Source organism: Microtus pennsylvanicus, chromosome 5 (genome assembly GCF_037038515.1).
Source record: "Microtus pennsylvanicus isolate mMicPen1 chromosome 5, mMicPen1.hap1, whole genome shotgun sequence".
In the NCBI taxonomy this organism is placed as follows: Eukaryota; Metazoa; Chordata; class Mammalia; order Rodentia; family Cricetidae; genus Microtus; species Microtus pennsylvanicus.
The window spans coordinates 45,598,213-45,624,725 of NC_134583.1; the positions used below are offsets into that span (position 1 = coordinate 45,598,213).

At 41.0% G+C, this 26,513-nt stretch overlaps 1 pseudogene; it reads right to left on the reverse strand.

Annotated features, from left to right (window-relative positions):
• Positions 1 to 333: 333 nt before the first annotated feature.
• LOC142849499 (tripartite motif-containing protein 30A-like) lies at positions 334 to 22,242 on the reverse strand (annotated as a pseudogene).
• Positions 22,243 to 26,513: the final 4,271 nt, after the last annotated feature.

Consider the following 26,513-nt stretch of genomic DNA (forward strand, 5'->3'; position numbering starts at 1 on the left):
TCAGCATTCACATTAACTAACTCTTACATCTTAAATTAATCCTTTCTATTAATCTGTGTATCACCATGAGGCTGTGGCAAACCGGGTAAGGTTCAGTGCAACTCTTTCCTTTGGAGCTACATGGCATCTCTGTGACTTCACCTCTCTCTCTCTCTCTCTCTCTCTCTCTCTCTCTCTCTCTCTCTCTCTCTCTGTATATATATATATATATATATATCATTTCTATGGCAATGTTCTGCCCTTCCATAAGCCAAATCATTTCTATTCATTAGAAATGAAAGCAAGAGATATACAGAAGTACATCCCATATCATGACTTTCTGTCATCTTCTGTCAGTGACAGAGGAATGGGGTTGTGGAGACTTGGTAGAGCTGAGACAAGTGGCTCAGGGGCAGAGCACCTCCTCAGCATGCACAAGGCCCTGGCTGCCATCTGTGGCACCACAGACAGGAAGTGTGGGTTAGCAGAGGTCTTACCTCACCTTGTGAGGAAAAGATATTGTCTTTGGGAATTTGGGAAATAATGAATTATTATTGCCTTGTAAACAGACAAGCAATTGGATAAAAAAAAGAATCCATACTGGTTTGCATTGAGAAGGGAAGGTTATTAAAATAGAAAGACCAAATGGGAGTGCCAGTGCTCACTTACTAGGGCATGGTCACCTGATAAGGCTTAAGGAATGGAAACAGTCTCACGTTGAGGGACCCACAGCAAGATAAAGGCTGTGACAATTTTATTGAGAGAAATTAGACTTTTACACCTTTATCTGATCATAGTGGCAATTGCCAGGATCAATGCAATTTGCTTGTCAGAAAACAATGAAGATTGCAGGTTATACAGGGTACTCAAGATTAATGTCTAATATCTATTGTCCTATCAAATTTCCATGCTTCCTTGACTATTGGGGGGAACAAACAGAGAATGCAATATAGCCTGAATGTTTCATGCCTGAGTGAGTGCATTCATCTCTTGGGAACTGGAAGGCCCAGTGTACCCCAGGTGCCACGGACTCTATCATGAAAAACCTATGACTCATGCCTCTCAAGGCAGCTAGGCCAAGGCAGTTTGATGGTTCCCTGCATTCAAAGACAGAAAAAAAAGTTAAAATGATCCCACAGAGCTTAGACATATGACATACATCAGACATGGGGACACTGTACAGACATGGGTGAGGGCTTAGGAGAATGGCTCACAGACAGTCAGTGGCTCTGAACATTCCATAGGATTAAAATATGGATAAACAGCATTAGGGAAGTTTGGTTCATAGAATCTATAGATGAGAGCTCCATGTTTGAAAACATCATAAAATGAGAGAGTGCAAGCTTCACGGTCCAGGAAAACTCCAACACGAGTGGGAGGACGAGTCAGAGAGAGGAGCAAGACACTGGCATTGTGGGTGACAGAACACTCTTCAAAGGCATTATATACAGACCTGTTCCGCATCCCTATAACCCAGTAGCCATATTTGGGCTGATAATTTACATGTTGGTTAACATCAGAATTATATTTGGCTTTGATGCCCTCTTTATTCACTGAAGGAAGCTGGGGTTGAGCACATCTTCCATCATTTATTCCCAGGAGCCAGGTATCACATCTAGACACGTCTACTTCCCAGTAATGTTTCCCTGAGTGGATACCAGGAAATCCAAGGACACCGAAATCATAGGACTCAGAATCTTGCAAATTTCTTCTATAACCACTTCTATGTTGTATTTGTCTTTTGTCTTCATTAATGATCATGTTTTCATTGTTGCGTTGACGCAGGGTCACGTGAACTGCAGAAAAATGAGACATATAAATTAAGAGTCACATGAGAAAAAAGGTACTGCCTTATTTGTGATTTAAGTAGCAGAGGCCTGAGAAAAAAATGAGAGGGAATTTGGTAGAGCCATTTTTAAGCTCAATGAGAGGGAGGTTGCTGTGCATATTGGGAGCAGTAACATAAAATGTAAGTATTAGTAGAGAAATAAACTCTGAAAGGCATTAAGATGAGAGAGGCTGATAGTGTGATTTCTGCTTACCCCAGTGGCACTGGGCATCCCGGAGCTCTGAAATGATGAAAATGCATGACATTAAATGCAAGCAAGGAATCAGAACAATAAAGTCAATGTGCTCTGCAGAGTGGGGGAAGGTCTGGAAACTGTGATATAGGACTTGATGAATGATTTTGTCCATTAAATATGATGACATCCCTGGGACACACTTTCTGTTCTCCTCATTTTCTCTCACCTTGAGACACTTGCAGCATGCCTTCCAGATCCGGAGCTCGGAAGATCTTTCTCTCTTTTCTCGAGATGATTTCAGGCTGTTTCAGTCTCAAATTCTGACTCCTAAAGTCAAAAGATTTACTCCACATCTCAGACAGTGTGACCTCTAACCACCATGGACTTCCTATCAATCCCTCTCATTCTAACCATAGAGGTCCTGGAGCTCTCCTGAGAATTCTGAGAAGGGGGAGAATTGGTAGATACTAACGCTGCATACATGAGAGGCACACACAGGACCTCTCCCGCTTACTTGCTATGTGATGTTGGGAAAGCCTTACTTCTCTGGAGAAGAGCTCCTCACTTGTACAACCAAATACTTGTTCCCTGAGTTTGTATCCTTCCTTCCCAGACTCTTAAGAAATGATGAATTGGCGAATTTCAAAACAAATCAAAATTAGGTGGCTAAAAAATCTTATGTGGGCTGGACATGGAGTCAGAAGCCTTTAATCCCTTTACTTGGGATGCAGAGGCAGGTAGATCTCTGACCTCAAGGCTAGCCTGGTCTATAGAGTGAGTTTCATGTCTGTTAAGGCTACATAGAGAAATCCTGCCAATAAAACAACAACAACAAAACAGACCAACAACCAAACAAACAGAGGGACACAAAGAAACAGAGAAATACATAAATGAATAGATAAATCAGTAAATTTGTGCTTTCCAGGACAATCTAAAGTCAGGGTACAGAAGCTGCTCCTTGGTAGAGAGTCATGGAGTGTGGAGAACACACTGGAGAAAGCCAGGACTTCAAACACTTTCATCAGTCTGGATACTCTTGGCCAGTTTCTGACTCTCCAGGTTCCTTTTTAAGAGATGACAGTTTTTTCAAAAAAAGACTGAAATATCAAACTAACGCTGATACTGAATATCCAGACCTCAGAACGAGGCAGTCCCAGTCACTCAGTAAGATGTATCTGCCCCTTACCTAACCTCAGTTGTAGCCTGACCTTAGAGTCGGACTTCAGTCCCCAGCTATAGAGAGAAACCAATCAGAGCCCATCAACACCTGCCACACAGGGTAAGTACAATCAGAAATAGACAAACAAAGCCAGATGTCCTCATGCTGGGAATTAATACTGCAACTTCTTAAGGCTTCAGCCAACCCCAAGTGTGTAACTATGTCGTTTTGGAGGGCTTGGATCTGTATCTATGCAGTGCAGGTTTGGAATTATCCAAGCCCTCCTCATTTTGCCTGGCCATCATACCCCCTCCCCTTTTTCTTTTGCATCGAATTTTGTCTCTTGGTGGTATTTTGGAGATCAGGACTTTGGACACAAGAACATGAGTCTGCTGCCGACAGCCTGGGTGTGATCTTACACACAAGGGCACAGCTTTCCAGTCTTCTGAAGTGTGTTGTTCACACGGAACAGTTGTGCCCACTGTTCTATTCCCATGAGAAATACACAGATCCACAGGAATATTTCCCAGCATACAGTCTGTGAGCACTGCAGACAAGGAAGACATACCCTATCTAGGATGAATCTGTGAATCAAGTACCTGTGAGCTGCAGACAGAGCCAGACACACGCACAGAACGCGGACAGAATGATGGAACCACAAAGAGTCTGAAAGCTTCTGTGGCTCCATTTGCCTCTTCCCACTGCTGAGCCTGACTCTGTGACTCCCCTTACCCAGACCCCTAAAAGAGATTCAAATCTGTTTCCAGTAGTTACACAACAGTCAGAGGCTGCCTTTCCCCACCTCTTCCTCCTTCTTATTTGAACTTCAGTATAACATTTGTCTAAATTCCTCCAAACCTATGAGACATATATTTCAGCTGAATACTAAATCATTCTCAACAGACAGTAGGACTGTTCATCCCTGTCAGCCCAAACATACCTTGTTAAAACATAATTCACACCCTAGGGAAAAAGAAAAAAAAACATAGTTAGTAGCATGTACTGAATGTTCTTGTAAATCCTGGTCATAGGCTCACTGGGTACAGAGACAAAGTCAAAAGAGAATTAAACCTGTCACCCACAGTTTTCTAAGACATGATATGCACATGATGCATGGCTCTTTACTTGATTTATATGTAAGCTAGTAGACTATTTTTCTGTCTTGTACTACTTGTATTTTTCTTCTTTGGAGAAGAAAGATGAGTAGATGATCATTTGAGACCTTACATAGGATTTACTGTGTGTACAACTAAACACGTGGACAATGACACTGTTCATGCTCCATGTTAGCCCTCCATCACTTAACTTAAAACTAACATGTCTGAGAAGCTGATTTCTACATTATTTTAGTCATTTAGATGAAGGCGTAAGTCACAAACAATGTCACACCAGTTTGGAATTATGATTAATAAGGTGGTATTTATTTAAAGGGGAAAAAACTTACAGATCACCATCCCAGACAACAGCGCTCTACGCAACCAGGAAGGGAGTCTAGACGCCAGTGGAGCAGGAAGTGAAGAGAGAGAGGAGAGGGAAGTGGCCGCTTTTTTAAAGGGAGAGAGACCACGCCCCAATGGGCTGGTATCTCAGCGGCTATAGGCTGGAGGAGTGGGAGGACCTCCCGCAACACCTCCCCCTTTTGTTTAAATAAGAGAGTTCTAAACCTACTATGAAATTATATAAAATAAGTACAAATATCCTATTCTAACTAGTTTAGGTCTTGTATAATAAATAACTTGGCCAAGTCATGAGAGAAAGTAACTACATTTTTATAGTCTTCAACCCCATCGAAGATCTGAGAAGGGAAATAATGTTACCTGGGTAATTAGGAAGTTCAGTAAAACAACTTCCAAAACATGCAACAAATCACAGAGACAACTAGCTACCTGGGCAATCACCCAAAGTCACGTTAGCAGCGTTGAAGCAACCAACTTTGGCTAAGGCCTAACATAACTGACATACCATTTTCCAAGGCAAGCAACTTTTCAAAACTATCTTACCCTGTCTTGGCAGGATATGACAGTCCTGTTTTATCTATTGATGCATGCTCTGTATCTCTGTCAGTGGTTGAGTTATGGGCATTTCTTTGCCCAAAGGCCAGTTCTGCCAAAAAGAAAGGCTCCAGGCGGAGTGTCTTTGGTGCTCAACATTCTCTCGGGAATAGAGTCGTGTTGCCAGGAGTAATTGTGTCTCACTACCACAAAACTCTGAGTTAGATTAAAGGCCATTTTCTACAGCTCTTTGAAGAAGTTGAAGATTATCTATCTATACTGAGTATAATCTCTATATATCTAAAGAACCAGATTAGTCTAATTATAAATGACAAACTTAGATGACTATTAATCGATATAATTCTCAATATCTATCTAACTTAAAGATTAAGACAATAAACGACTATGAAACAAAAGAGGACAATGACCTCCAAATATAAACAATGTACAAATATACATTGCAGTAGGTAAATATATATCAATACACAAACATTATATAAGTATCTTAATCAGAGGTAGAAATGTACACTGCAATATGGTAAATATATACAATATATATATCAATACAATATATGTCAATACATAAAAATGTTTTAAAAAGAGGTAGAAACATGCATGCATATAATAGTCAATATAATTTAACTTTGTATCAATATACAAGAATCTATACCAATATATTTGTTTAGAAACAGTAACTCACAATTACAAATCTATTATCCCATCATCCCTCTTTTTTTTTCTCAAAATGATCCCTGAGCTTATAAAATTCTTCCCCCAACCCTCAATCGTATATTAATTATAATCCATCCCTAAATGATGTCCCTAAACCCAAGGGCAAACTTTACTGGGAGAGGGGACGTCATCCTCTAGAATTACTTCCAGGTGTCATGGGGGCGACATTCTTTCTGGGGGATCCTGTGAAAGTAAAATGATGGTTAAATTTCAAGATCAATGTCTTTTAAAATTGCCAATAGTCTCTGAGTATTTTGTGCAGGTCTGGACAAAATGTTGTATAAGATGTGCACCATTTCAGCTAACCAAGTTGGAACTGTCTTGTGCAGCTGGTACCCAAAGCACGTCTTGTAGTAGCACTATCAGTATCATGATGTCATATCAACCAGGTGGAGTTGTTGTTATGGGGCCCCATCTTCTTCCTGGAAGCTTCAAATGTCACTTCAGGAAAAACTCATTGTTCATTGTGAAAAACTTAAACATTAATCATATGGATATATATATATATATATATATATATATATATATATTCACTGAAAGGCATGATAGATATATTCAATGAAAAGTATGATAGATATGAAGAAAAGCAAAGATGTTTTCTAAATTCATATTTCTTTCTGTCCCATATCATGGCTCTTGACATGAGACAGAAACTCCAGAACCGTATTACTTGTACATGGTGCAACTTAAGTTTTTTAAGAACTGCTTAACATTTTAAGAAACGCTCCTATTTCAACAGAGTGGCACCCAGACATGATGGACTAAATCCACTTAATAACCTGAGAAGGCTTAAAAATAAGGGAGAGAGAGTTTAACACAGATTTTTGCTGTTTGTTGGTGGCGTGTTGTAGAGAGATTTCCTGATTCGGGATCAGCAGCAGAAAAAACGCTGCATCATTTTAAAGCGCATCTTCCTGGGGCTGTGCTGCCAGTGCAAACTCTGGCTTTAAAGCATTTGAATGGCTTTTATGGGACTGGTTGTTTCTGTTCACCCTTGGGATTGGAAGCAGAGTGCTCTGAGACCTTGCTGATGGCTCAGCACTCCCGCCTGCACCTGGGCAGACGGCAGAATTAGGCTTAGGCAGGCAGAAGAGAATGGCGGATTCCTGCCGCCATTCAGACTGCGCAGTGCTCTGCCTGTCAGATTTGGCTGTAACTCGGATGAAAAGAATTTCTGTGCTGCATGCTCAGTCTCAGAATTAAAGTGCTGAGTGCCGCTCCTACCTGGCGGCCCCAGAGCTAGCACAAAATGGTATATCCTCCATTTTGAAATTTTCCTGACTCAGCAGCAGGAAAAAACTGGCTGTTTTAAAATGCTGGCTTTCTGGGCTGTGCTGCCATTGCAATCTCTGTCTGGCTCCTGCAGGAGACAGAGCTTTTGAATGGAGCATTTGGAGTAAAGTGCTACGATTTGTTTGATGTCAACTAGACTGCTGTGTGCCTAAAAGGGGGACATTGCGTGCCACAGCTCAGAGGCACAAGCAGCTCCGCCATGCTAGTGGTGCAATGTGCAAGGATCAGAGGCACGAGCGGCTCCGCCATGTTGGACTGGGCAGGGCCAGCAGGCAGTATCTGTTTTTGACCTAGGAATGTCACAGCTTAGATTCTTAAGTGCCTAGTGATTTAAATGCGCAAATCAAAAGTGCTCCTGGATAGTAAAAACTTGCAGATTCACAATAGGACAGATTCAGACCACTAAATGAGTCACACTGTTGGATGAATGTACGTAGGCTTGAGAGAGAGAAGAAAAAGAATATAGAGATAAAGTTAATGGTTTTTTTTAAAAAAAAAGGTAAAGTGTTTAAAGAGACAGAGTACAGATAGTTAAGAGATTAAAATAAAGAAAAATAAGCCATGTAAAAATGGAAAATTCACAGAGTCTGGATTATGTACATTGTGTTTTCTTTAAAATTTTTGACTGTGAAGGAGCTAAGTACAGAGAGACATTTCATTACATGGGCTGCCAAGCTAAACCAGAATGGATATAAGGGTATTATGATTTCAAAATTTGGGTCTAAGGATATGATGATTTGGAGAGGGTCTTCTTTTGTTTTCACAGAGGACCAGACCCTGTAGATTGCTTCCATACCAATATGGTATGATGGACCACATCCTCCTGAAAGGTTGCGTGAACACCCTCAGAAAATTGCTTCGCTCAACTGCCAACTGAGATGAAACTAGCACACAGGTTATACCATGAAAGACTTCATTAACAACGCCCCCATTCAGCAGGAAGCAGTTTGGAGAGAAAAAAACTTCGCCCATGTTCCCAAATATGGTTTATAAATGTTCTTTAACATTTAAAGGGGGATATGATATAGATATGAATAATTTGTATTAGTATAGATTTTGCTTTATTGATAGAGATTTAAGGTCAATTTTGTTATATGTATATGCATATTTCTGCTATTGATTAAGATATTGTGATTGTGTAGTTCATTAAAAAATGTAATATATAATTAAGAAATATAGGTTAATGGATAATCATCAGTAATAGTTAAGCTTGTAGTCATGTTAGTTAGATTTTCTAGATATATAGAGATACATTTCAGTTAGATAGACATTCTTCATATCTTTCAAAGACTGCAAAATATGGCATTTAATGTTTTAATAACTTTGGACTTTTCATTACAATGAGACACTCTGCTCCTGGCAGCCCCAATCTACTTCAAGAAGAAGATGGGCATCGAAGAGGATCCTTATGGAGTTTGATAGCCATTTTGGCAAGAAACTGCTCTTGCCTGGACTATAGCATAAACTGGACACAGAGAACCCGCAGAGAGAGGACTACTGAACTTGCCTAAAGGTGAGATGATCTTTTGGGGTTCCTGACTCAAGAAGGAGTCTGCAAGATATTCTTCAGGACACAACAGATAGTGACTGAACTGACTTTGAAATGTCCTGCTTCATGGAAATGTCTGCTGGATACTATGGGCCTGAAGGTTGAAGATGGATGCCCCAACGGTACAGAGGAACTTTGGGTGACTGTACAGGCAGCAAGATGTCTCTGTCATTTCTAGAGTTTTAAAAGTTGCTTACTTTTTGTTTGCTTAGGTAATATTGTATTCTTTTGGAGTCTTTGATGGAGTTGAAGAATAGATAGATAGTTATAGTTATAGTTTTCCATTGTTATGATAAAAGATAAAATAGATATAAATATTGTAACTGTGATTCTTGCTTAATAACTGTTTTGCTATATGTAATTTTACTATGTTAAATTTAAAGCCTTTCTTTTTTTGTTTAAACAGAAAAGGGGAAATGATGTAGGAGGGTCATCTTTCTATCTGTTGATTTCATTGGTTAAGCAATAAAGAAACTGCCTGGCCCTCATAGGTTAAAACATAGGCGGGTGGAGTAAACAGAACAGAATGCTGGGAGAAAGAAGCTGAGTCAAGGAGTCGCCATGATTCTCCCACTCCAGACAGACACAGGTTAAGATCATTCCTGGTAAGCCAGCTTTTGGGCTACACAGATTAAGAGAAATGGGTTAGATCGATATGTAAGAGCTAGCCAATAAAAAACTGAAACTAATGGGTCAGGCAGTGTTTAAAAGAATACAGTGGCCTCTGCAGGGCCTCTCCTCCTGGCATACCGCCTCTTTCTTCCTAGCCCAACCAGCTTCCATCCAGAACCCTACCCACTTCGGCCCCACCGCCCTCTTTCGGCACATAACATCACCCAGCCCAGCCTGCCTGGGAACTGGGTCCGAATCCTCGGGACACCCAAGCGGGTGGGAGTTCCTTTGCTTCTATGGCTTGCCTGCAGCAAGCAGGGTAGGCGCTTTGTGTGCGAGCTGCCCCATCAGCACGGAGGCCTGATCTCTCGGCGCAAGGAGAGCCAGCATTGGGAGGAGCCAATGTTGGGGCACCAGGAGAGCCAGCATTGGGGAGAGCCAGCGTTGGATATGCAAGGAGACCTGATCCAGTAAAAGAAGATCCATAAGGGAGCATTTGGAAGAAGAGATGGGCAGATGCCAAGGCAAGAATTCGCCCAACAAGCTGAAAAGCAACATGAAGCCACCAGAAACCAGCGACCTCACAACGGGAGGACATGAACACCTTAATCAAGAAGAAGTAGAAAAGATTGACTTCATGAAAGTGATTGATGCCCTTAAACGCCCTTATAGAAAAGGATGAGAAATATAACAGAAAGTTTGAAGAATTGAATAAATCAGTGAATGATACCCTAGAAAACCAAGGAAAAACAATCAAACAGATAATGGGAAAAGTTCAAGACTTGAAAACCGAAATGGAGGCAAAGAAGAAAACACAAACAAAGGGCCGGCTGGACATGGAAAATTTAAGTAAACAAACAGAGTCTACAGAAACAAGCATAACCAACAGAATACAAGAGTTAGAAGAAAGAATCTCAGATTCTGAAGATACCATAGAGAAAATAAACACACTGATCAAAGAAAACAGCAAGTCCAACAAACTCTCATCACAAAACATTCAGGAAATATGGGACACAAAAAAGACCAAACCTAAGAATAATAGGAGTAGAAGAAGGAGAAAAAGTGCAGCTCAATGGTCCAGAAAATATATTTAATAAAATTATAGAAGAAAACTTTCCCAACCTAAAGAAAGATATACCTATGAAGGTTCAAGAAGCATATAGAACACCGAATAGGCTGGATCAAAAAAAAAAAATCCCCTCGCCATATAATTATCAAAACACAAAGCATACAGAATAAGGAAAGAATATTAAGAGCTGCAAAGGAAAAAGGCCAAATTACTTATAAAGGTAAACCTATCAGACTTACACCTGACTTCTCCATGGAAACCATGAAAGCTAGAAGGTCCTGGATAGATGTACTGCAGAAACTGAGAGACCATGGATGCAAGCCCAGATTACTATACCCAATCAAGCTTTCATTCACTATAAATGGAGAAAATAAAAATTTCCAGGATAAAAACAAATTTAAACAATACACAGCCACAAATCCAGCTTTACAGAAAGTAATAGAAGGAAAATCACTAACCAAGGAGTCCAACAGTGACCACAATAACTCAGACATCTAGAGACCCTTCACCAACACAAATCAAAGAAGGGAAACACACAAACCCTACTACTAAAAAAGTGACCGGAGTTAACAACCACTGGTCATTAATATCACTTAATGTCAATGAACTCAACTCACCTATAAAAAGGCACAGGCTAAGAGATTGGATAAAAAAACAGGATCCAACATTCTGCTGTTTACAAGAAACACACCTCAACCACAAAGACAGGCACCTACTCAGAGTAAAGGGCTGGGAAAAGGCTTATCAAGCAAATGGACCTAAGAAACAAGCAGGTATGGCCATATTAATCTCTAACAAAGTAGACTTCAAACTTAAATCAATCAGAAGAGATGGAGAGGGGCATTTTATACTCATAACAGGAACAATTCATCAGGATGAAGTCTCAATCCTGAATATCTATGCCCCTAATATAAAAGCACCCACGTACATAAAAGAAACATTGCTAAAACTCAAGGCAGCCATCAAACCGCACCCACTAATAGTAGGAGACTTCAACACTCCTCTCTCACCAATGGACAGGTCAATCAGACAGACACCTAACAGAGAAATAAGAGAATTAATGGAGGTAATAAATCAAATGGACTTAACAGACATCTATAGAACATTCCACCCAAATAGGAAAGAATATACCTTCTTCTCTGCAACTCATGGAACTTTCTCAAAAATCGACCACATAGTCGGTAACAAAGCAAACATCCAAAGTTACAAAAAAATATTAGTAACCACCTGTGTCTTATCAGATCACCATGGATTAAAGTTAGAATTCAACAACAATGCTACCCCCAGAAAGCCTACAAATTCATGGAAACTGAACAGTCAACTACTGAACCATACCTGGATTAAGGAAGAAATTAAGAAAGAAATTAAAGTCTTCCTGGAATTCAATGAAAATAAAGAAACAACATACTCAAACTTATGGGACACTATGAAATCAGTCCTAAGACGAAAGTTCATAGCACTAAGTGCCCACTTAAAGAAAACAGAGAAAGCTCACAGAAAGCAGAGAGGGAAATCAGAGAAGCTTCACCATTCACGATAGCCACAAACAGAATAAAATATCTTGGGGTAAATCTAACCAAGGAAGTGAAAGATCTATTTGACAAGAACTTTAAGGCATTGAAGAAAGAAATTGAAGAGGATACTAAAAAATGGATGGACCTCCCTTGCTCTTGGATTGGGAGGATCAACATAGTAAAAATGGCAATTCTACCAAAGGCAATTTATAGATTCAATGCAATCCCCATCAAGGTCCCATCAAAATTCTTCACAGATCTTGAGAGGACAATAATCAACTTTATATGGAAAAACAAAAAACCCAGGATAGCCAAAACAATCCTATACAATAAAGGATTATCTGGAGGCATTACCATCCCTGATTTCAAACTCTATTACAGAGCTACAGTGATGAAAACAGTGTGGTACTGGCATAAAAACAGAGAAGTCGACCAATGGAATCATATAGAAGACCCGAATTTTAACCCACAAACCTATGAACACCTCATTTTTGATAAAGGAGGCAAAAGTATACAATGGAAGAAAGAAAGCATCTTCAACAAATGGTGCTGGCATAACTGGATGTCAACCTGTAGAAGAATGAAAATAGACCCATATCTATCACCATGCACAAACCTCAAGTCCAAATGGATTAAAGACCTCAATATCAGCCCAAACACACTGAACCAGACAGAAGAGAAAGTGGGAGGTTCCCTACAACAAATGGGCACAGGAGATCGCTTCCTATGTGTAACCCCAACAGCACAGACATAAGGGCAATATTGAATAAATGGGACCTACTAAAACTGAGAAGCTTCTGTAAAGCAAAGGAAACTGTCACCAAGACAAAAAGGCAACCTACTGACTGGGAGAAGATCTTCACCAACCCCGCAACAGACAAAGGACTGATCTCCAAAATATATAGAGAACTCAGGAAACTAGACTTTAAAATGCTAATTAACCCAATTAAAAAATGGGGCACTGAACTGAACAGAGAATTCTCAGCAGAGGAAGTTCAAATGGCCAAAAGACACTTAACGTCATGCTCAACCTCCTTAGCTATCAGGGAAATGCAAATCAAAACAACTTTGAGATATCATCTTACACCTGTCAGAATAGCTAAAATAAAAAACTCCAATGATAGCCTTTGCTGGAGAGGCTGTGGAGGAAGGGGTACCCTCATCCATTGCTGGTGGGAATGCAATCTTGTGCAACCACTTTGGAAATCAGTGTTTCGGTTTCTCAGGAAATTTGGGATCAACCTACCCCTGGACCCAGCAATACCATTCCTGGGAATATACCCAAGAGATGCTCTATCATATGACAAGAGCATTTGTTCAACCATGTTCATAGCAGTATTATTTGTAATAGCCAGAACCTGGAAACAACCTAGATGCCCCTCAATGGAAGAATGAATGAAGAAAGTGTGGAATATATACACATTAGAGTACTACGCTGCGGTAAAAAACAATGACTTCTAGAATTTTGCATGCAAATGGATGGAAATAGAAAACACTATTCTGAGTGAGGTAACCCAGACCCAAAAAGATGAATATGGGATGTACTCACTCATAATTGGTTTCTAGCCATAAATAAGGGTCACGGAGTCTACAATTGGTGATCCTAAAGAAGCTAAGTAAGAAGTTGAACCAAAGGAAAAACTTATAGTTATCCTCTTGGCTATGGGAAGTAGACAAAATCGCCGCGGAGAAAATTGGGATCTTGGGGGTGGGGTGGGATGGGGGTAAGGGGAGATGGGGAGAGAAAAGGGAAAAGGGGAGGATGGGGGTCACTTGGGGAAAAAGGAAGATTGGGATAAAGGAAGGTAGGATAGGGGAGCACGGAAGCACAATTCTTATTTAAGGGAGCCACCTTAGGGTTGGCAAGAGACTTGAACCTAGAGTGGCTCCCAGGAGCCCAAGCCGAGGTCCCCAGTTAGTTCCTTGGGCAGCTGAGGATAGGGAACCGGAAATGACCCTAGCCTATAGCAATACTGACGAATATCTTGCATATCATCATAGAACCTTCATCTGGTGATGGATGGAGATAGAGACAGAGACCCACACTGGAGCACTGGACTGAGCTCCCAAGGTCCCAATGAGGAGCAGAAGGAGGGAGAACATGAGCAAAGAAGTCGGGACCACGAGGCGTGCACCCACCCACTGAGACAGTGGAGCTGATCTACTGGGAGCTCACCAAGGCCAGCTGGACAGTGACTGAAAAAGCATGGGTTAAAACTGGACTCTCTGACCATGGCGAACAATGAGGGCTGATGAGAAGCCAAGGACAATTGCACGGGGTTTTGAACCTACTTAATGTGCTGGCTTTGTGGGAGCCTAGCCAGTTTGGATGTTCACCTTCCTAGATATGGACAGAGGGGGGAGGACCTAGGACTTACCACAGGGCAGGGAACTCTGACTGCTCTTTGGACTGGAGAGGGAGGGGGAGAGGAGTGGGAGGAGGGGGAGAAGGGTGGGAGGAGGGGGAGAAGGGTGTGTGGAGGGGGAGGGAAATGGGAGGCTGGGAGGAGGTAGAAACTTGTTGTTGTTTTTTCTTCCTTTTCTCAATAAAAAAAAAATAAAAAGTGAAAAGTTTTATAAAAAAAAAAAGAATACAGTGTCCATGTAATTATTTTGGATAAAGCTAGCCGGCTGGCGGGACACAGCCCGCCGCTCTTACAACATTTAGACACATTTTAATGTGTTTGTAATGAAAATTGTCTGATCCTCAAATTCAACTAACCATATCTCTTGCTCTCTTTTTCTCTTTCTGATGTGGGATTTATCTCTGTATGCTGTGAATATGTTTTATTAGCACTGGTTATAAAAGAAACTGTTTTGGGCCTATGGCAGTGCAGAATAAGGCAAGGCAGGAATTCTAAGCAGAGATAGAGGAGAAAAGAAAATGGAATCAGGGAGATGCCATGTAGCTGTCAAAAGAGACAGCCACACCAGAACCATACTGGTAAGCCCAGAGTCTTGTGGTAAAATAGACCACAATAGGAACTGGTTATTTTAAGATGGAAGAGTTAGTTAATAAGAAGCCTAAGCTCTTGACCAAGTGGTGCTGTAATTAATGCAGTTTCTGTGTGATTATTTCAGACTTGTAGAGTATGTTGGCTGCAGTTACTACCTACGTTAACTAGCTTAGTTTAGCCAAATATGTCTAATTCTATTTAATATAGTTTATAAATGAGTGATATCAGTTAAAATTAAATCAATACAAGGGAAACCAACAAATTAAAGGCATTTGATAAGTTATCAGAACTACCAAGGTCTATAAAATTCACAAATGAGATGAAAGAAACAAATTCCTACAGAGATATTTATTACCAAAATATGTCTTTGGTTTAAAGTATTTAAAATGCAATAGTGATAAAATGCAATACAAAAATTATACTTGTAATCATAGAGAAGACACCTTTCAACTCTGCAATCAAAAACAGAGGAGGAAACACTCTCTGAGATCTTGGGTAGCAACTCCCCTCCCACTGTTCACATCACTGAATCAGAGGCAGTGGGGGTGAAACTCTCCAAACATCAAATTCAGATGAAATGACAAATTACTGTTAAATATCTTTTACGCATGCTCACATTGCAGTAGGATAGTAACTACCCATGATGCAACAGATCTCTCAAGTTCTGCTACTGTACTGTATTTAAAAACTAAAACATGCAATTTCCTTTTGCATTCCATGTGAGTAATTCCTTCCCAGTTTCTGAGATTGATGCATGTTAGGGGAGGTCCTCCCACTCCTCCAGCCTATCGCTGCTGAGAAACCAGCCCATTGGGGCATGGTCTCTCTCCCTTTAAAAAAGCGGCCACTTCCCTCTCCTCTCTCTCTTCACTTCCTGTTGCACAGAGGGCTGATGGTGATCTGTAAGTTTTTTCCCCTTTAAATAAATACCACTCTATTAATCATAATTCCAAACTAGTGTGGCATTGTTTATGACTTACGCCTTCCGATGCAAGAAAGAGTTCTGGGAGAACACAGAGAGCCCTACTGTCCTCACCAGGGAGATCACAGCAGCACAGCGGGAGGGGAATGGCTTCCAGGTGTTCTGACTCTCAGATGCAGGACCTCCTGCAGTCTTACCTGCAGCATCTCCATGGGTAAGCACTGCAGCTGACAGGCCAGATCTGAGATGAGGTCTCTTGCTGACTCCCTCTGTTTCTCTACCTCATTTTGAGAATGTTCCAGCCTTTTCAGAATGTCTTCCTTCTCTTTCATCAGCTTCTGCAGCTCATTCTTCTCCTTGGAGTCCAGGAATTCCCGCATTCTTTCTGAACATTTTCTACATCCCTCTGTATTTGGTTCTTCAGGGAGAAGAAAAGACAGGATTATTCAAAATTATAAAACTTATAAAAAATAGTTATTCCTAATGGGACTGGGAGACAGAAAACCACTGTTTCTGATGGGGAGTTCTCATGGGGAATGAGCTTGAGTAGGTAAGGGAGTCTTCGGGAAGCATCTGCCTCTTTTCAGGGTCTGTCCATGTAATCCCCAAACACAAATCTTAGTTCACCTTTACCAAGATCATTTGAGCCAAATTGGGTAGCAAGGCTGTGGTTCAGGTTTCACACAGCTCTCCCAGATTCCTAGTCTCATTGTACCTCTGAATCCCCCAAGAGAAGCTAACTGCAAGAATAGAACTGTGACTGTGCCCAAGCTTCTCCCTAACAAGTCACAGTTCCAGAAACAACCACAGGAGGAGTACCAGGACTTAGTTCCATTGTCACCATGCCCCCGCCATGGTATCAGCTTCTCACACAGTCAGGCTCAGCTGTGATCCACTCTCTGTGCAGTCCCAGCTCCAAGGGAATAGGCAGAGAAGATTAATCAAGGACTCTTGTCCCCATCAACTCCAGGGAATAAAAAGCCAGGGAGTTTCTTGCCCAGGTCCTTCCCAGGCATCAGGCTAACTCCCTTAGGAGGTAAGGTCTCCACTTGCCTCCCAGGAAACTCTCTCCTTCTGAAGGTTGTCTTCCCACTTGCCACATATTTCCACATTATCCATTTGCATGTCCAGGGCAGCCTGGAGCATCCCCTGTGGGAGAGGAATTGTATAAGAGTCAAGCTGTGTGCTTAGTAGGACAGCTGCTACCAGCCAAAGGCCAAGAAACCCTTCTGGAAAGACAGGAGGTCTAAGACAGTTCTCTTTTTAATATCTTGTGCCATGATTTATGCCCATAAATTAGGTAAATCTTCATCTTCAGCTCAATTCATTCTTGCATTTACACACACTAAGCTCTATATAAACAGACACAGAAATCTATTTTAGTCAATCATCCCACCAAATACACACCTGTCACTTTGATTCTGGCATCAGAAAACTGAGGAAACTTTGTTAGCTCTCCTGGTCTTTACTATAAATATGTACATACATCACCACTCCCACAACTTGCACTGCAAATTGTTTTTGAACCTGAATCTTATTTTGTAGCCCTGGCTGTCCTGGAACTCCTCTGTAGACCTCTATACCCTCAAATTTATGAGCAGTCAGAGTTCTGGAATTGAGTCATGTGACACTACACAGACCACACAGACACTCTCGTCACTGCCGTATGCCATTCATTTACTAGTTCCACTGTTGAGAGTTACAAGACTGAATTTTAGATTGTATGAATGAACCTGACATGAACATTAAAAAAAGTCTACACAAAGTGGAGACTTCCCATCTGTTACTGTGTCCTGCTCTGTGTCCCACACTCTCCCATTTCTTACCTCGTACTCTTTGACCACCTTTTCAATGAGAGCCGTTGGGTGACCACGGTGCTCCTGAGATCTCTCACAAAGCCAGCAGATGGCTTCCATGTCCTTCTCACAGAAGAGCTGGAGTTTCTCTCCATGCTTTGCACAGACATTCACCTTCTGCTCCTCCTCTGGGCTGGACTCGAACTGTATTAGCCTCTCGACTATGTTGGTCATGTGCCAATTAGGCCTCAGATTCCCAATCAGGTAACTATCTCGGCACACAGGGCAGATGCCCTCCCCTTCTTTGTGTTCGTTGGACTCATAGTTCAGTGTGATGCAGGCTCTGCAGAAGCTGTGACCACAATCTGCACTCACAGGCTCCACCATGAGGTCCAGACAGATAGGACAGGTCACCTCCTCCTTGACCATCCCCAGGACTGATGAGGCCATTGTTGCTGTGATGCTGAGTCTGTCTGTCCGTAGTCCTGACACTTCTCCTCAGGTACCTGAGTGACTGGGAGGATGAGAAGGGGGACAAGTGAGAAAGGGAAAATCAGCACTGAACCGTGAAGAGATCAATGAATGCCCTCGATGATAAGGGAAAAGAAGAAAGGAGAGAAATACAGAGAGAAGTTAGAGACATGGCAAAGAAGAATGCTGTCACACTTTCAAGTCCTCTGCTATATTTCAACCAAAATGACGAATTTCAGATTCAGGATTGTTATTTCCTTTCATTGAAGACCAGGAAGATCGTGTGTCCTTCTATCAGTCTCATGTAACCAACCTTCTGTCCTTCCTTTTCTTTCCCAGGACAAAATCACATCTTCAGTGTTACAAGCTTCAAACTACTTACTTCTCCCCCAACTGTACTGCCTCCTTCATCAGCACCAGTCAGTGTGACCCTCTGATCCTCTGCTTACCAGTCTCTTACCAGAGAGCCTGGTGCTGAAGTGGAGTGTACACAGCCCATCTCCTGATGCACATAGGCAACGATTTTTCTTATTGTTTAACTGTGTTTATTACTCTGTAGAAGATCCTAGTTGACTTCCTGGGACCCATATGAAGCAGGTCACTGCTACCTGTAACTCCAGCTTCAAGGAATCCACCAGCTGTGACTATCCCAACCATCCTTTCAAATGTGTATGTATACACACAGGGAGGCCCACAAATATACAACTCAAAACAAAATGAAACTTAGTTTACTTGTTTTTTTTTTTCCCTTTTTTCTTTTTAGACCAACAGTGTTTGGTTTTTACTGTAGGTCTCTTGGAAACCTAGCCTCTGGTTCTTGGTTACCCATGCAATGTCTGGTATGGGTTCATTCCCCTGGTGCAGGCCTTCATTCTAATCCGACCTTGGTTGGCTACAGCCACCAGTTCTTTGCCACCACTGTGCTAGCATATCTCACAGGCAGGACAGACTATAGGTGAAGGCTTTGTGACCTGGTTGGTGTTTGCATTTCTTTTGGTAGCCTGCAGAGGACCTTCCTTCCCCAGAGAGACTAGAATGTAGAGGTGAAGGTTCCATGTAGGCACCAGCTCAAATTCTTCATGTTCAGTGAATTCTGTGGGTGTGCTCTTAGGTAAGGAGAGTCCACCGTCTTTTTGTAGAGGGCGACCCTTTGTATTATGAGTCATGATTAATAAAAACTCAGAGAGAGATACTGAAGTTCAATCTCAAGATCAGAAAAGCAAAACAGCCAGTGACTGTCTCTTTCCTCTATCTCAGTCCTAAATGGTGATCCTGCCTCCAGGTCTCAGGATGAGCCCTATCCTGAGCTACAACCTCCTGTTTTATAATCCTCTTTAATTCTGTGTTTACTGGCAAGCACAAATACTGCCTGGTTTCTATAGAAAACTAGTGTGGCTACTTGGATTAAAGATGTATGTCACTGTTGCCTGGTAAGTGAGACTGACCATCGGCTGGAATCTTTTGCTTTCTTAATTTCAGGCAAACTTTACTTATTAAAATACAAATTAAATGCCACTATGTCCAACAACTCTATTGAATGCAATAAAGTCCCACGATTGAAAGACTTGTTTTGGTGAATTGCCTGTTGGGACTTCATATCCTCCATTAGTAGGGGACCTCACTAGGATTTATTAATATATTTTAGGACGTTTCCATTGCACTAGGTTGACTTATCATTCTTCAAATGCTCCCCATTTCCAGCAAAAATTTATCTTTTTTAAAAAAAGATACTAATAAAAAAAAAACTAGGTTTGTTCAGTTCAATCAATATGGCTACAGACCAAGTGCCTGTTTTTTGACTGGGGTACGTGATGGGTAAGGAAAACTTCATTCTGTGTAGACATCCATTTTATATTCCTAAAAGAGAAGCTCCTGGCTACTCTCACTCCTTGCTACCCTCCCCCAAATTGTAAGAGTGCTATGAGATAAGTAACTGCTTCCTCTGGCTTCAGGAACCCACTTACTGCTGTGTGAGAGAGCACCTCACAGCTGAGGGAGTATAAGCAGTTTCTTACTCACTACATTCCACACAAATGAGATGATTGCTGTCCACCTTAAAACACCCCTCCTCCAGCCTCATGTGTGACAAGACTTTGATTTATCCTTTAGGCTGTTGTTGGCCTACTAGGAGTAATTAATAAATCCAGGTAAATATAATTTAAGGTGAGTCTGTGGTCTTTTCCTGGTGAATTTGAGCCCTGTAATGTTATGCCGAAATCCGCAAAGTCCCCACAAAAGCCAACAAGGAAACCAAGAGTCCCATAAGTAAAAGCAAAGAGCCTTTATTTTAATCAAGTTTGCAAACTCAATCTCCCTGCATATCCGATTTATTGGAATAAAAGGAGAGCCCCGAGCTCAATTAGAATTGGGTTTTTATAGTAGTAAGGTGAGGGTGAGGGGTCTCTGAGGTTCAGGACCTCTGATTGGATGACATTTGTCTAGCCTTGTTCTGGTGAATGTGTGCAGGCAGATGTCTATCTACAGCTTTGAATGGTCTGTTCTTGGGCGGTGGTTGGGTAATCTCAGCTTGTGTTTCCTCCTGCAAGGAGGCATTGCTTTAGGGTAAACTACTGAGGCCTCTTATTAAATTTATGGATGGCCAAAGTCCTACTCTGGCAGGTGATAATGGTTGGAGTAAAGAACTTCCTTTGGGTGACCTGCCTTACTGAGCTTATCATGGCTGGCCTCCACAATAACACGTAAAACCCATTTATTTATTTATTTATTTAATTTTTTTTAAATTAACTGACCACACTTTTTGCTCCCTCCTCCCCTCCTAGTCCTACTCCAAAGCTCTTGCCTTCCACCCTCCCATCAACTCCTGTTCCCATTATGTTCCCATTATGTTCATCAAAGGCAGGCCTCTCATGGATGTCAACCAGCCATGGCCTATCAAGTTGCAGGTAAAAGCTTTTTTTTTTATGATGAAACTTCAAAGTACTGAAGTCATATGAAAAATGGTTCTTTTTCCAAATAGGCTGAGTAAACAAATTGTCCCAGAACTCATTTACAAAGTAGCATTATCTGGAACAACCTAATGTGTATTCACTATATGCTGGCAAGTTTAAAACCTGGAGAACTCTAATGTGTGCACTGTAATATCTCATATCATATAGCAGTAAAGAGAGTCTATGCCTAAGATCAGGAGCTTGTGCTCTTCCTGAAAGGCGGAAATGTCCTGGGGCTGGAGTGTTCACCTGTAACCCCAGTGTCTAGGGGGGTAGCACAGGTCTGTTAGATGAGGTTAGCCTGGGCTATATAAGGGTACAGTGTCCCAAATGAAAAGAAAGGCTGTGACTTGAGTAAGTGTGGGATTCCAGTGTTCTCACACACAGTCTCTTTCATCCCCTGTCACCTCCTCTGTCTCTTTACTTGCAATCGAATCCTGTGCCAAGCACAAACTGGAAAGTGTCTGCCAACCCACGAACTGCACCATGATAATCAAGAACACCATTTGGCTGTTTCTTTCTTTCTTTCTTTCTTTCTTTCTTTCTTTCTTTCTTTCTTTCTTTCTTTCTTCCTTCCTTCCTTTCTTTTTTTTTTTTAAAGACATCTTTTGTATCCGAAGGGATGCCATGAAGTTTCGATTTTTCTGCATCATCTTTCTTTGTAGCAGGAATAACGAGTCTGAATTTCATTTAGGCATGCAGACATGGACCAAGGAAAGGCAGGCAAGGGTAATAACCTTTAAGTAACATTAGAAATTCTCTACAGACTTGAGGATTTAAACGGTACAATTAAATGTATGAGAGGCTCCAGAAAGATTGGGACTTCCAATTACAGAGAAAGAGAAGCAAAGGGACTGATAGAATAGAACCATCTGTAAATACACTATTACACAGCGAGACCTTCAACTCCACATTCAGACACCACTCTGGCTTTACTCCAACTGCGCAATTTGAAAATTTTCTTTGTCAAGGCCACACCTTCCTCTGCCCACTACCCCACTCAGCAAGGAGCCAGCAGTTCTTCTTTCCTGGCCCGTATCAGTTTCAAATTAAACTCACCTGAACAAAGAGTGTTTTCTTCCAAATCCCGCCCTCCAGATTTGCTCTCAGGTCTTCAGACACCAACCAAGAAATCCTGAATCTGTGGAGAGGAGGAAATGGGGGCCATAGTGTCCTAGGACTCTGTCCCTAAGTCTGATGTCTGCTGAGCCAGAAGAGAAATAAAAGTTAAGATACTAAGGGCTGAAAGTGAGAAAGAGAAACTAAATAACTACCAGCCAATGGGATGCTAGCACAGTTTTATCTGGTTCTACCATCAGAGGAATTCAGTTCCCCTATGTCAGCTCTGCCTTCCTGAACTTCTGAACTTAGGACACAGTGCTACAGGAAGTTTTCAGGTGAGTTGTTCAGCCTCATGTTACGATTTTCTAAAAATGTCTTGATCCTCTGGAAAGCTGCTCCTATGTAAAGAAAGCCTTCACCATTGAGAAAGCTGCAGTTCAGGGCAGCTGCTCACAATCACTGTTCTAGAGAATCCTGACTAATACAGTGCTGAATCAGGGGTAAGAGGTCAGAACTTTAGACACGAACATGAAGCAGAGGGTGGAGAGCATTAGTAATGTCCACATCTATTGAAACTTCAAACCCTGCTCGCAATGACACACCTCCTTCAATAAAACAACTCATTTGTTCCTTATCCGCTCTGACCTACTGATAAGTAACATAAGGTGTGGCACATAAGCAGACATGCCACCACAATTTGAATTTTACTTAACATACTTGTTTTTCCTCCCTCTTCTCCTCTTCGTTTGAAATATGGTCTCATAGTAGACCCTCATTTGACCTCTGAGGCACCCTCAGCCTCCGCAGTGCTGAAATCATGAGCTTTTGCTGTTCCTGTTTTAGTTTGATCTTTGCCCTTCTAGGGATTGAACCCAGGGCCTTGTGAATGCTGGACTAGTGCTCCATTGCTGAGCTAATCCCTTCTGAAGCTTCATATCTTGATGAGGTCATGAGCCTCTACTGTTGTTCTTACTATGAACACAATTGATGTTACATAAATGTAATATGTACCTATCCTTCTGAATTGTGAATAATGATGTAGAAACCTTTTACCATTTTTGTTTTGTTTTGTTATTGAGGCAGAATTCTTCTCTGTATTCAAGCCTGGGATGGAACTCAGTATGTGCTTAGGATGTTCTCTCCAACTCCTACCAATATCCCTTTCTTAAACTCCTGAGTACAGGGATTACAGTCTTGAGGAATTAGGTCTTCATCCCTACCAAATTTTAACCAATGTGTTCTCTGCTTTCTCCCTAAAGCCTTCTTGTGTTAGTGATGAATCTGTCCTACTACTATGCTCTACCTACATTAACTGCTTTGCTCAATAGTTTTCTCGAAGTGAAGGAATGTCACTGCACTGATTTTTAAGCAATCTGTGTAAGGGCTGTGAAAGAATTACAAAACTTTCATGGAAATTGTTTTCCAATGATTCTGCAGAATACTTAGAATGTGAGCCTTGCCTACACACTTAGCCGGTGATAATTTGTACATGGTAGGAAGAGCATGGTGTATTCAGTTTCCCGTTGGTCTTTTGTCTTTGATATTGAGTAGTTTGTCTCACTATAATTATAAGAATGTATTTCATTTGAGGTGTCTTTTCAATTTTTGGGATGAGTTCAAAGAGATAAAGTTGAGAAGAATGAAGGGATAGACATGCAATTGGTGGAAGTAAGTTCTAGTAAAGTAAGCATGATACACTCAACAGTAAGTCTTCTTCTAAATTCATCACACATATTTACTTAATCTATACAGAATCGAGTAGATAAAATCAGATTCATGTTAGTGAAAAATATCTACAAAATATATTTGAGAAGCAAAACAAGACTGCCTCTTAACAATTCCTATCTTCACGAGAGATGTGGGCTGTAGAAATAAAGCAGTGTGCTTAGCAGAAACTAGAGGATATCTGGATCAATTTTTCAGTTATTTCATCTGCAGTCTAAAAGAGGTAGATTTTTCTGCACTACCTGAGAACTGAATCGTGATAACCAGGTGTGTAATGAAGGCAGTTGCATATATAACTAAAAAAATACTAGTCTCAAGACCAGGAAATGTACTTCTACAAGTCTGAAGAGGAAATGGCCTGATCCAATGTAGCACAAGGAGAATGGCCTTTTGTTCTGTCCTGGCTGCCTCGCTATCTTACACCCAAAATAACCACACAGAAATTGTATTAATTAAATCACTGCCTGGTCCATTAGCTCTAGCCTCTTATTGGCCAATTCTTACATCTTAATTTAACCCATTTTTAATAATCTGTGTATCTCCACGTAACTCTGGCTTACCAGCAAGATTCTAACCAGCGTCAGTCTCAGAGCAAAGAATCATGGTGTCTGCCACTCTGCGCTTCTTCCCAGCATTCAGTTCTGTCTTCTCTGCCTACCCAAGTTCTGCCCTATCAGGCCAAGGCAGTTTCTTTATTCAACCAATGAAAGCAACACATAAACAGAAGGAATTCCTATACCATTTCCCCTTTTCTGTTTAAACAAAAAGGAAGTCTTTAACATAGTAAAATTACATGTAACAGGTATCAAGCAAGAATTACAGTTACAATATTTAGATTTACTTTATCTTTTGTCATAACAATGGAAAACTATAGCTATTAATATCTATCTATTCTTCATCTCCATCAAAGATGCCAGAAACATATAATATTACCTAAGTAAACTGGAAGTGCATTGTAAGCCACTTCCAAAACTCTAGAAATGAGAGAGACATCTCACTGCCTGGACAATCACCGAAAGTTCTTCTGTCCCATTGGCGCATCCATCTTCAGCCTACAGGCCCATAGTATCCAGCAGACTTTTCTAAGAAGCAGGAAATTTTAAAGACAGTTCAGTCACATTTTTTCTGTGTCCTGCAGAATGTCCCACAGATTCTTTTATGAAGCAGTAACCCTGGAGGATCATCTCACCTTTAGATAAATTGAGCAGTCATTTGTCTGTGGGTTTTGCATGTCCAGTGAAGCAGTCCAGGCAAGAACAGTTTCTTGCCCAAATGGCCAGCAAACTCCATAACGAGCCTCTTCAATGCCCATCTTCCTCTTGAAGTAGTTGGTGCTGCCGGGAGTAGATTTTTTTCATTGTCATGAAAAGCCCTAAATACTAAAACATTTTAAATGTCATATTCTGTAGTCTTTGGAAGATATGAAGAATGCCTATCTAACTGAAATATATCTCTATATATCTAGAAAATCTAACATGACTACATGCTTGACTATTATCAATGATTATCCATTAACAACTTATATTTCCTAATTACACATTTTTAAATGAACTACACAATCACAATACCTTAATCAAGTATACATATAACAAGATTGACCTTAAATTTATATCAATAAAGCAAGATCCATACCAATGCAAATTATTCATATCTATATCAAAACTCCCTTTAAATACAAAATAACTTTTATATACAATATTTGGGAATATGAGTGCACTTCTTTCTCTCCAAATTGCTTTGTGCTGTATGGGGGTGCTGTTGTGCTAGGTTCATCTCAGTTAGCAGTTGGGCAAAGCATTTTCTTTGTGTGGGTATTCACAGACACCTTTAAGGAGGCCTAGGTCCATGAAACCATATTGGCATGGAGACAATCCACAGGTTCTATTCTCATGTTCTGTGAAAACAAAAGAAAAACCTCTTTTCCAAGGCATCATATCCTAAGACTCAAATTTTGAAGTCATAATACCTTTATAATATACATGTTGATTTAGCTTAGCAGCCCACACAATGAGAAGTCTCTCTAACTTAGCTCCTTTACAGTCAAAAAATTTAAAGAAAACAAACACAATAATATACAGAATCCAGACTCTTTGTAAATTTTCCATTTTTACGTGGCTTATTTTTTTACTTCCTTCAATCTATGATTATCTGTACTCTGTCTCTTTAAAGACTTTACCTATTTTAAAAAGCATTAACTTATTTTATGACTCTCTATACTCTTCTCTTTCCCAAGCCTACGTACATTTATCCAACACTGTGACCCATTTAGAGGTCATTTATGTCTGAATCTGTCCTATTGTGAAAATGAAATTCTTTACTGTCTAGAAGAGCTTTTAAAATGCCAAGCAGCTTGGTTCCAGCTGCTCTGGATGTTGACTCCACCTCTCTTCAATTTTAAAATGGTGGATGTACCACCAGTGCTAACTCTTGGGCCACTAGGAAGGAGCCGCACTCAGCAGTCCAACCCGAGAATGAGCGTGCAGCACATAAATCCTTTTTATCTAAGTTACAGCCAAATGTGCCATGCAGAGCACTGCACAGCCTGGAAACATCTCGCTATATGGTGGCGGGAATCCGGCATGCTCTCCCGCCTGCCCAAGCCTAGTAGATCTGTTCTTGCCACCTGTACAGGCAGGAAGAGCCGAGCCATGGGCATGGTCTTAGCTACTTTGCTCCCAACCCTAAGTGGGCACACAAACACCCAGGCTTA